At 39.4% G+C, this 10,000-nt stretch overlaps 1 long non-coding RNA gene across 1 annotated transcript in view; it reads right to left on the bottom strand.

Moving 5' to 3' along the window:
* Positions 1-9,109, bottom strand: part of LOC118763301 — a 20,370-nt gene extending 11,261 nt beyond the window's left edge. Inside the window, exons 1-2 of the long non-coding RNA XR_004999052.1 lie at positions 9,099-9,109; positions 7,938-7,940 (exon numbers count right to left, since the gene is read on the bottom strand). This is a non-coding gene — a long non-coding RNA (uncharacterized LOC118763301). The remainder of the gene's footprint in view (positions 1-7,937; positions 7,941-9,098) is intronic.
* Between the last annotated feature and the right edge of the window lie 891 nt (positions 9,110-10,000).

Below are 10,000 nucleotides of genomic sequence, written 5' to 3'. Positions count from 1 at the left end.
CGGGGCCGACCTGCCCGAGATGCGGTCAGAGCGACGAAACCGTTCTGCACGCACTCGTTCAGTGTCCAACAATTTCCGACCTGTGGGCTTATGTCGAACAACTGCTGTCACGTGTGGGACGAGTCGGTTTATCAGCTGAGTCTATCGTCATATTGTCACGCCTCCTTCCTTCAAACGGGAAGGAAGAGCTATTTTCATCATCCTTGTGGCTATGGCGAAAGAATGTATCTGGTGGACGCGTCTGAAAGGATTGGAGACAAACACTTTCCTCTCTGGTCAATCTCTCATCAACTTCTTCAAGTACCACTTGAAAAGGAAAGTGAGAGTAGAGAGGCAAGTTTTGTCTAGCGAATGTTTTAAAAAAAGATGGGTGAATGTAGCAAGAATGGCACGTATGAATGACGAAGCCACCTTGAGCATAGTCCTATGAACCCAGAAATCGAAAACAGAGAGTTGCTTATTTGCAAAAAAAAAAAAAAAAAAAAAAAAAAATAAAATGTGACTTCATTGACCGAGGTTACCGTGGTCTTTTCTGCAGGCTTTTCTTTCCACGGGTAAACCTCACCTGTCCTCCCCTTTACACTTCATATTGACATTTCTGTGATAACGATCCCTATTGATCATTTTTTTTTTCCTCTCCCCCCTTTTTTTTTTTTTTTTTTTTTTTTTTTTTTTTTTTTAAACCCCCTTATTTTTGTCCTATTTCTCTCCTTTTACGATCCCTTTTGATCGAACCTCCCCCTTCCTTTTTTTTTTTTTTTTTTTTTAATACCTTCAAAAGAAAAGCTCTACCTTGTAATTTGTTCTATCTGTGTGCAGCCCTGTGTGGCTAATAAAGAAACATATCTATCTATCTATCTATCTATCTATCTATCTATCAATCTATCTATCTGTCTATCTATATGTCTGTCTGTCTATCTCTCTATCTCTCTATCTATCTATCTATCTATCTATCTATCTATCTATCTATCTATCTATCTGCCTGTCTGTCTGCCTGCCTGTCTGTCTGTCTGTCTGTCTATCTATCTATCTATCTATCTATCTATCTATCTATCTATCTATCTGTCTGTCAATCTATCTTTCTGTCTGTCTGTCTGCCTGTCTATGTCTATCTATCTACCCACTATCTATGTTTGTCTGTCTGTCTGTTTCCCCTTCTCTCTCTCTCTCTATCTATATATATATTTCATATGCACACTCACATAAAACGCACACGGACACATGCACAAACACACACACACATACACCAGCAAACTGATGTCACTAGCAAACTGAACCTCTCTTCCTAGACAGTGTCACCACCAACATCTTGTCCTAACACGTGATCCTAGAAATTCAGAATGGGAATTGATATCGCGATGGAATTGGTAACATCATGTTATCTGTGTCGAGGAATGACAGCCAAATATCCAGTAATCACCTTGGGCTCATCTTATTTGATTTCTACGAGCCTGAACGGTTATTTTCGTTTGACGAGCCTACGAAACTTCATGCTGCAGGAAGCCGAATAAAGCTCTTACTAAAATATACATTTAACTTAAGTGATAGCGCATAGTGTGTTTTGAGAATCTAGAACTGCTATTTTAGTTAAACACACATGGCAGGCATTCTCTGTTTGATACGACGACGACTGTTCCAGCGGATTAGATGAATCGAACAACTTGCTTGCAAAATTAATGTGCAAGTGGCGGAGCACTCCGCAGACACGCGTACTTTTAACGTAGTTATCAATGAGATTCAGCGTGACACAGAGTGACGAGGTAGTTGCTTTGAATTACAGGTCCTGCTCATTTTTTTTCTAGTTGCGTGAACTGGAGCAACGTAAAATGAAGTGTCTTGCAGAAGAACACAACGCACCGGTGGGAATCGAACACACGACCTTATGATCGTGTGTCGAATCCCTTAAAAACACTAAGTCCTGCGCTTCACTTATACTTTTACACCTATAAATGTTCAAAAAGGGATATATGCCGATAGAAATATATTTATATAAAGGCGGCGAGCTGGCAGAACCGAGGTGGCAAATGACAGATTCGTTAGCGCGCCGGGCGAAATGCTTAACGGTATTTCGTCTGCCGCTACGTTCTGAGTTCAAATTCCGCCGGGGTCGACTTTGCCTTTCATCCTTTCGGGGTCGATTAAATAAGTACCAGTTACGCACTGGGGTCGATATAATCGACTTAATCTGTTTTTCTGTCCTTGTTTGTCCTCTCTGTGCTTAGCCCCTTGTGGGTAGTAAAAAAATAGGTATTTCGTCTGCCGTTACGTTCTGAGTTCAAATTCGCCGAGGTCGACTTTGCCTTTCATCCTTTCGGGGTCGATAAATTAAGTACCAGTTAAGCACTGGGGTCGATGTAATCGACTTAATACCTATGTCTGTCCTCGTTTGTCCTTGTTTGTCCCCTCTGTGTTTAGCCCCTTGTGGGTAGTAAAGAAATAGGTATTTCGTCTGCCGTTATGTTCTGAGTTCAAATTCCGCCGAGGTCGACTTTGCCTTTCATCCTTTCGGGGTCGATAAATTAAGTACCAGTTACGTATCGGGGTCGATGTAATCGACTTAATACCTATGTCTGTCTTTGTTTGTCCCCTCTATGTTTAGCCCCTTGTGGGCAATAAAGAAATAAGAAATATATTTATATAAATGTGCGTATATTTAAACAGACAGCTGTAAAAACAGTATAACTAGACTTTAACGTTAATTGAACAAATAACGAATCATGTGACGTCAGCTATGTAAGGAGAAACGGATTTTAACGATTCACATGAACGCTCTTCTTCAGAATCTGAAAGCAGGAAGTTTCTAAGAGAAACAAATAGATCGGGGGAAGCTCGAGCAGGACCAGATAAACAATAGCGAAATAGGGAAAAAAAGGGACTATAATAACGGCAGAGTGAGAAGAGAAAACAACTAGATAAGAAGGAAGCGAGTGTAAATGCTAGTAAAATGTCAGTAACTGTCAAGAATGTAAAATCCGGAATCACTCAATGATAGACAACAGCAGATGCAATAAATCAATTCTATACTTCTTTTCCATTAATTTTAAACAACTCTCTTGCCAGATCTGTCATCGCAGCATTCATCATTCAAATAGTAAAGAAATAGTGGACCCAGAAGACTTATGTAAATGTAATATTCCAAACTATATGAATCGTTGGGACGATATATGAGTATTAAACACGTTAAGTAGAAGTGCAGTGGTTTTCTTTATGCTATAAAGGTAAAGGAAATTATGTTTGCGTATATGCTTCTGTTTGCCAGTATGCAGGTATGTATGTATGTATGTATGTATGTATGTATGTATGTATGTATGTATGTATGTATGTATGTATGTATGTATGTATGTATGTATGTATGCTCGTATGTATGTATATGTGAGTGTGTGTGTATATATGTATGTATGTATGCGTATATAGTTAAGTATTTGAGGTCACTTATTTTCGAAATAAGAATTTCGTGATTCGACTTTGGTTAATAGATGACTATATAACTAGGATAAGTTTATAATTCAGATGCATATATGTATATTTAATATACATACCTTCACTCGTATACACACTCATGAATCCATCCCAATGCACAGCATGGCCACAAAAACTAGTCCGACAAATGCAAAAGAATACACAGACACATATACATGCTCAAACACATGCATGTACACACACACACACACACACACACATACACAAACGTACATTCACACTCATGCGGACAGCTGCACACGTACATACACGCTCATATCGTAATCCATATTTAGGTCTTACATAACACGCATTGTGTGCAGATGACCTAAAACGAGGTAAAATCAAACGGCTGGTACAGTAGTCGTCAGCTACGTGACCATTGCTATTAGTCAGGGTTTCATCCATAGTGCCATGGGTATACTCAGTAGATTATAATGCGGCATAAACATCATCTGGTGTAAATCCTATTATTTAACATGGATGTTGAAAGCAGAGTAGGTAGAAAGTTTCGCACTCCAATCGATAAACTACTCACCCCAGAGCTACAGGTTACGCAATTTGTTCAACAGAAAGAAAATAAAAGTAGGCTTCAACTATCTCAAACCAATCCACCACAATAAACAAATGTTAACAATTTACAGTCTAATATAGCTTCTGACGGCTGAATGTGCAATTACCGCCTCATAGATTTTATTCTACCCTCTGCAATTAAGATGTCCTCGAAAATCTTTTGTCTACTACACTGATATAAAAGACAGTAAAACTTTGGTGAAGTAAAAGTTTTAACGAGAGAACCTGTATTCGACCATTCGGCCTGCAATAAGTAGCAAATCACACACACTACCGTCTTTAAAAAGGTAAGTAATATTGGATAAGACGGACAGATATAGCATGAACTCCTTCGATTAGAGGTCTATTCGTTAAGATTTGACATGGGTCTTAACAATATCAACAACAAAAATACTAACAATATGAACAATATCATTATGGAAATCAAGAGAATAACTTGTTCCAACATAATTGCTACATAGTGCTGTTAACACAATATATTTCGAAAACACGAGAATAAGAGAATGTAAATATTAAACGGTTAGATTTAATTACACTATTCAATTTATACATAAATTGTGGGAATGTAATATCTGCATCTCAGAAATATTTCTTATGCTTCACAACATCGTCATAGTACACCTTCCCATACTGAGAAGCTGTTCCAACCATCTTTAATTACTTTATTTTGCATTCTAAACTGGGGGCCTTAGCTAATTTTATAGAAGCAGGTTTTGCTTCAGGATCTCTCTAAACCCCAGTAGTGCTCTTCCATAGTGACACTTTTCAGAATAATTGATAGTCTTTTATAGCCGTTCATTGTCAATCCTTTGGAGATGATCAAGTCCCCACAGAGGATGTCAGATGGTCATCGCCTCGCTGCATGTTAATTTTTCTTATTCTAGAACATAGATGTCGGTCGTATTTGGTGCCCTGTTAATACTTAGAAGTGAGCAAAAGAACCGTTCAGGGTGCTTGATATAGCATCAATAAAGATTCCATGTCTCCTAAACATAAAAAAGTGTGTTTATAACCACTGTTCGGATGACAGATTGCTTGGAGGTAGTTTTGAGCCCGTGATTCTTAAAAACTCTGATAAAACATTCTATAAGCGGCACGAGGAGCACGCATGTAGCAGTTGATCTGCTTGTCAATGGTCGCATATGAAAATAAGATAGGCAATGTTATGATAATCAGGAGACCTATATGATCAAGTTTTTGACAGCATTTTAAATATTATGTTGATGGATCGTGGAGTAGGTTGGTGTATGAGTTTTGTTGATGCTGAAACCTGAAGATGACTTATTTGGGCATAGGTAGATTTGGTCATGATTGCATATAACATTGTCATCCATGCACTACATTCCCAAAATAATAGTGTTCATGAATGTTTTACGTTTCAATGAGAATCATTTTCGATTGATAATAGCTCCATCTCACCTGGTTCTAAGTTGTACATGTCAAAAAGATAAACTTTCATTTTCATCAGCGAGATGAACGTTACAAACGTATAGTGAGAAGCAAGTTACTGCAAGGGCGTCCCCTTGCTTCACACCGCTTTTGATCTCATATGATAGCGATTTTAATGTTTATATAGTACTGAACAAATCATGCTATCATGGAGAGAGAGAGCGGATAATGGCATGAATTTTGGGTAAATGTTAAGCTTTTGAAGTGGTTTCCTTAGTGTTTCTCCGAATATTCTGTGTACAGCTATTTGATAATAGCATCGCTGAAGCTGTAACGGTTTGTGCTCCTTGGTTTTTCTTGTAGATGACGGATAGTATGAGTTTTCCTGTCTTCTGTACCACATCAATAGTGAAATGTTGTCTGCGGCTCAGTGAGTACAGGGGCGGTTATTGGTAAGAGACGCTTAGATAAAATACTTGTAAAGCAGTTGACAGAAGTTAGTTTTCCTCATAGACACCATTGTCCCTCGATTTCCTTTATTGAAAACTGCGAGGATTAGGGTATCTTTGGGGTTAAATGGGACTTATTGTCTCTCCTAAGTGAGAAGAAATTGATGCAATCGGGTATCCAGGGATTGTTCGCCTTGAAACTTTCTGTTGTCCGTCCTTGGATGTTTACTATTCTTTATTATACTAATGCATGTTTTGAACTTCAGTGAGGTTTGGTTGAATATCAATCTCCAAATGAAAAGAAAACTGAGGAATACGGTCGATGGTGGCAGCATTGATATTAGCTGGGTTATTGAGGAGGACCATAAATGATTTTGATTGAAGCATAAAGTTTCCCATGCCTTATTGATCAGAGTTATATTTGATATCTGCTATTAAAATTCATCAGTCATTTTTGAATTTCGCGGATCCGGGTTTGGACTTTGGATTTGATAGTTTTGCATTTTTTTTCAGCAATTGTCTGATGTAAGCCGAGCTTGACTTTTCTGTTTAATGAATGCAGTTTCAGAAATGGCGTTCATCAAACCAGTCTTAGTGGCGTCTTTTGGCAAATCCAATAAACTCTTGCAGATTTTGTCACTGTTTTCCGATGGATTCATGTGAGGAATGAAATGGATGTTGTTGGAGTTCTTCAAAGATAATAGTTCTTGAAATCAGCATGAGTGTTAGTATCACGAAGTGTGACGTTAATCTTTCTTTCTGATGTATTGTGAGCTCTGATCCACGGTTTCACTTCCAATTTAATGTTAATTTTTGAGCTGATTAATCAGTGATCGAAAAGTTATCAACGTCTCTATGGCTCTGAACGATGTGTGGCTTTGATGATTTCATTGTCAGTAAGACCGATGCTGCCAATATTTGATCTCGTGTGTGAGCAAGTTGTTTTGTATTTCCCTTTAGGTCTACACAGAGTCAGTAGCGAAAAAGATGTGCTCAGATCAAAAATGCAGCAGCGTAAGACCCTTTGGTTTGAGATGAAGACTCATTCTTTCTTTTGTATATTTTGTCAAAAATAAAGTTTTTTTTACTGACTCTTAAGTTACCTGTTATCTCCTTCGAAATACTCACTTTGCACAGTAGTACACCGGTCTCAGCGTTCTTGCCACTTTTGGAATCCGGCCCGGAAGTCGTTTTCCATAAGCGAGTCGAGGACCTTCTGCGATTCTCTCTGGATCTCAACCATTGAGCTGCATTTTCATCTCGGGGAAGAGATGGAAGTCCGCAGGTGCTAAATCTGGCGAATAGGGTGGGTGCGGAAGCGAAGCTAGGTTATTTTTAACGAGAAACTCACGAGTGAGGAAAGCCGGGCCACAGAGTGTATTGTCATTTTGAAGAATCCAATACTTCGCGCTCCACAGATCCGGTCGCTTTCGTCGAATGCCCTCATTGAAGTGCTCTAAAACATCGCAGTAAAATTCTCGATTGACGATCTGACCCTGAAGTACGTATTCTCGACGCACAATACCGCGGATGTCGTAAAACAAAAAACCACGAGCATGACTTGATTGAGCTGCGGCTCAGTCGTGCCTTCTTCGGTCTTGGATATGAAAGACTCTGCCATTGTAACGACTGCTGCTTCGCCGTAAGTTCGCTGAAGCATGCTCACTGTTTCCGTAACAGACTTCCCACGTTTAACGCAAAATTTCACGTTGGCTCTTTGTTCGAACTTCTTGTCTCTAACATAATTCGTAGACTCCAGAATACACGTGACACCCAAAACACAAAGTTCACAACTTATGAAGCGAACGCAGCAATGTCACTCGGTGCAGTGCTTCATCAAGTTTCCTGCTAGCTCTCACTGCGCATGCAACCGTGTGCTGCCATCCGTTTGTGCGCTACAGAACTAGTGCGGGAACATTTTGATACATCTCGTATGATCGGTTGAATATGTTTAGTATTTTACCTTCTTTATCTACGTGTGTTATTCATCATCGCTTTAACGAAAATCCGGGAGAGCTTGCGTTCAGACATCTCCCGCTATATCGGGAACAGTGTGATAAGTTTAACGGTCTATCTTCATTTTGGTCTTTCACAGTAAGTTGCCCTTCCATCTCTCAAAAGAATGGATACTTCAAGTCCTGGGAACCAATACAGTTTGAGTTAATTTTCTTCGATCGTTATCACATTCAAAATAAACTCGCCAAACCAGGAGGTGCTGTAGCAGGCGAGAGTCTCTGAACGGAAATAGGCTCCGCTCAATCAAGATGTCCGATCGAAATTCTGATGTCGTCTTAGCTCATTGAAATGAAGTCTATCAGCCTTTCATCGCCGAGGAGGCAGATATAATCTAAGAGATTCTCGGTGTCCATCGTGCCTGCTTCTTTAGAATTCTCATATTGATGCTGGCCAAATCTCTTGACAGATAAATCTGCGAATACGGAGGTAGTATCAATTGCACTGATTGGCCGAGTACTCAGTTTATTGCATATTGCCTAACAGTATCCGGTCAAAATTAGGATAATTGATTTTTCTCTACTCTCATGTAGCCACAGTAGGCTGGTCCACTAGTCATGGACACCAGTTCAACATTTAGCATATCTTTGGACAAGGTTTATTTAGTGGCGACCAAACTCGTCTTGCCACGAACACATAGTTGAGATTGAGTAAGTCTACCACTGTTGTTCCATCACTGCTACGCCTCCTCCCCTAGTCAGTCCCTGTTTCTGTAGAGAGATACGAGAGAAGAATCGACACCATACAACGACCCTAAAACGAGTTTTCGTTCATCTAGGCCATCTATGTTTCTAATAGATAATTTTTCTGTTTATGTGTTCATAATAATATATTCTATTCAATAATGAGTATCACAGATGACACATCCGCATTATATCTATCTTCCGTTAGAATGTTTGTGCGATTTGCGTTTAGACAATTTTCAAACTTTTTTCCGGTTTCACAAGCAACAATCTCATATTGTTTCAATGACTTCATAAAATGTGATATACGAAAGGATGCAGAACATTTCTGTTTAAGCTATGTAAAATGAAATCAGAAGGTTGGTCCTCCAAACAGGCTTCTGTAGCAGCGAAACTTCCTTTTCGATGTTTCTTCAGTCGCAGAAAGAAGTGATAGTCGGAAGTGACCAAGTCAGGAAAGTACGTTGGATGGTCCACCAATTCAAAGCCAGTGTATTTTCCGCAGAGCTTCGTGTGCTGTGTGTGCTGGCACATTGTCCTTCAAAAAGGACTCCACTGCTCAGCTTCCCATGGCGTTTCTGTTTCAAAGCTTCACGCAGTTCGTCCAGTAGAGACATGTAGTATTCTGTATTGATAGTGCGACACTTTGGCAGATATTTTAAGAGCATTCCGTCTTTGTCCCAGAACACTGAAGGCAGAATATTTCCAGCTGACTCCTGGGTCCGAAACTACTTGGGATACGGTGAACCGCTGTTGTGTTTTTCCATTGATTGCTGCTTAGTCTGGGGATGGTAGTGATGAAGCCAAGTTTAATCCATGGTGCCTAAACGAGCCATAATATCAGCCTCGCCTGCTACAAACCGGTTCAAAATCACTACTAATGCGCTCCTGGTGCACCTCCGATATGGCTAACTCTTTCGTGGAAAATCCCCAGAGTCTCAGATCAAATACGGCGGTTCTTGAGAATCATGACGTGCGTAGCGTCGGCTTTATTCTCTGTGGTCGCGGAAGTTGGCTGTTCTAATCAGGATTCATCTGTGATATCGAAATAACCAATCGGAAACCTTGACACTCACATTTTTAATGTAGAGTAAGATGAGTAACCATCCTTGAAGACTTCCTGCATCTAGCCATGAATTTTCGCCGCTTCTTTGCTATGCAAAATGAGGAAATTCATGACCACCGGCGCTTCACATTTACCCAATCCGTTGTAGGAGCTATCATGCGTTGTCTACAAAAAAAGAGAAAGATATGTAGTATACCATCATGATTTTTTTACATTCCTTCTCCTAAATAGTTCTCCTACCTCCTCTGTAAGGAACTTTTCAGCACCTCGAATACTCGAAACGACATTGACGATATCATAATAATAATAATAATAATAATAATAATAATAATAATAATAATAATAATAATAATAATGATAATAATAAT

Source organism: Octopus sinensis, linkage group LG4 (genome assembly GCF_006345805.1).
Source record: "Octopus sinensis linkage group LG4, ASM634580v1, whole genome shotgun sequence".
Taxonomy (NCBI): domain Eukaryota; kingdom Metazoa; phylum Mollusca; class Cephalopoda; order Octopoda; family Octopodidae; genus Octopus; species Octopus sinensis.
Note: the sequence above shows the minus strand (reverse complement) of the source record. Positions and strands in the feature narration are given on the sequence as shown.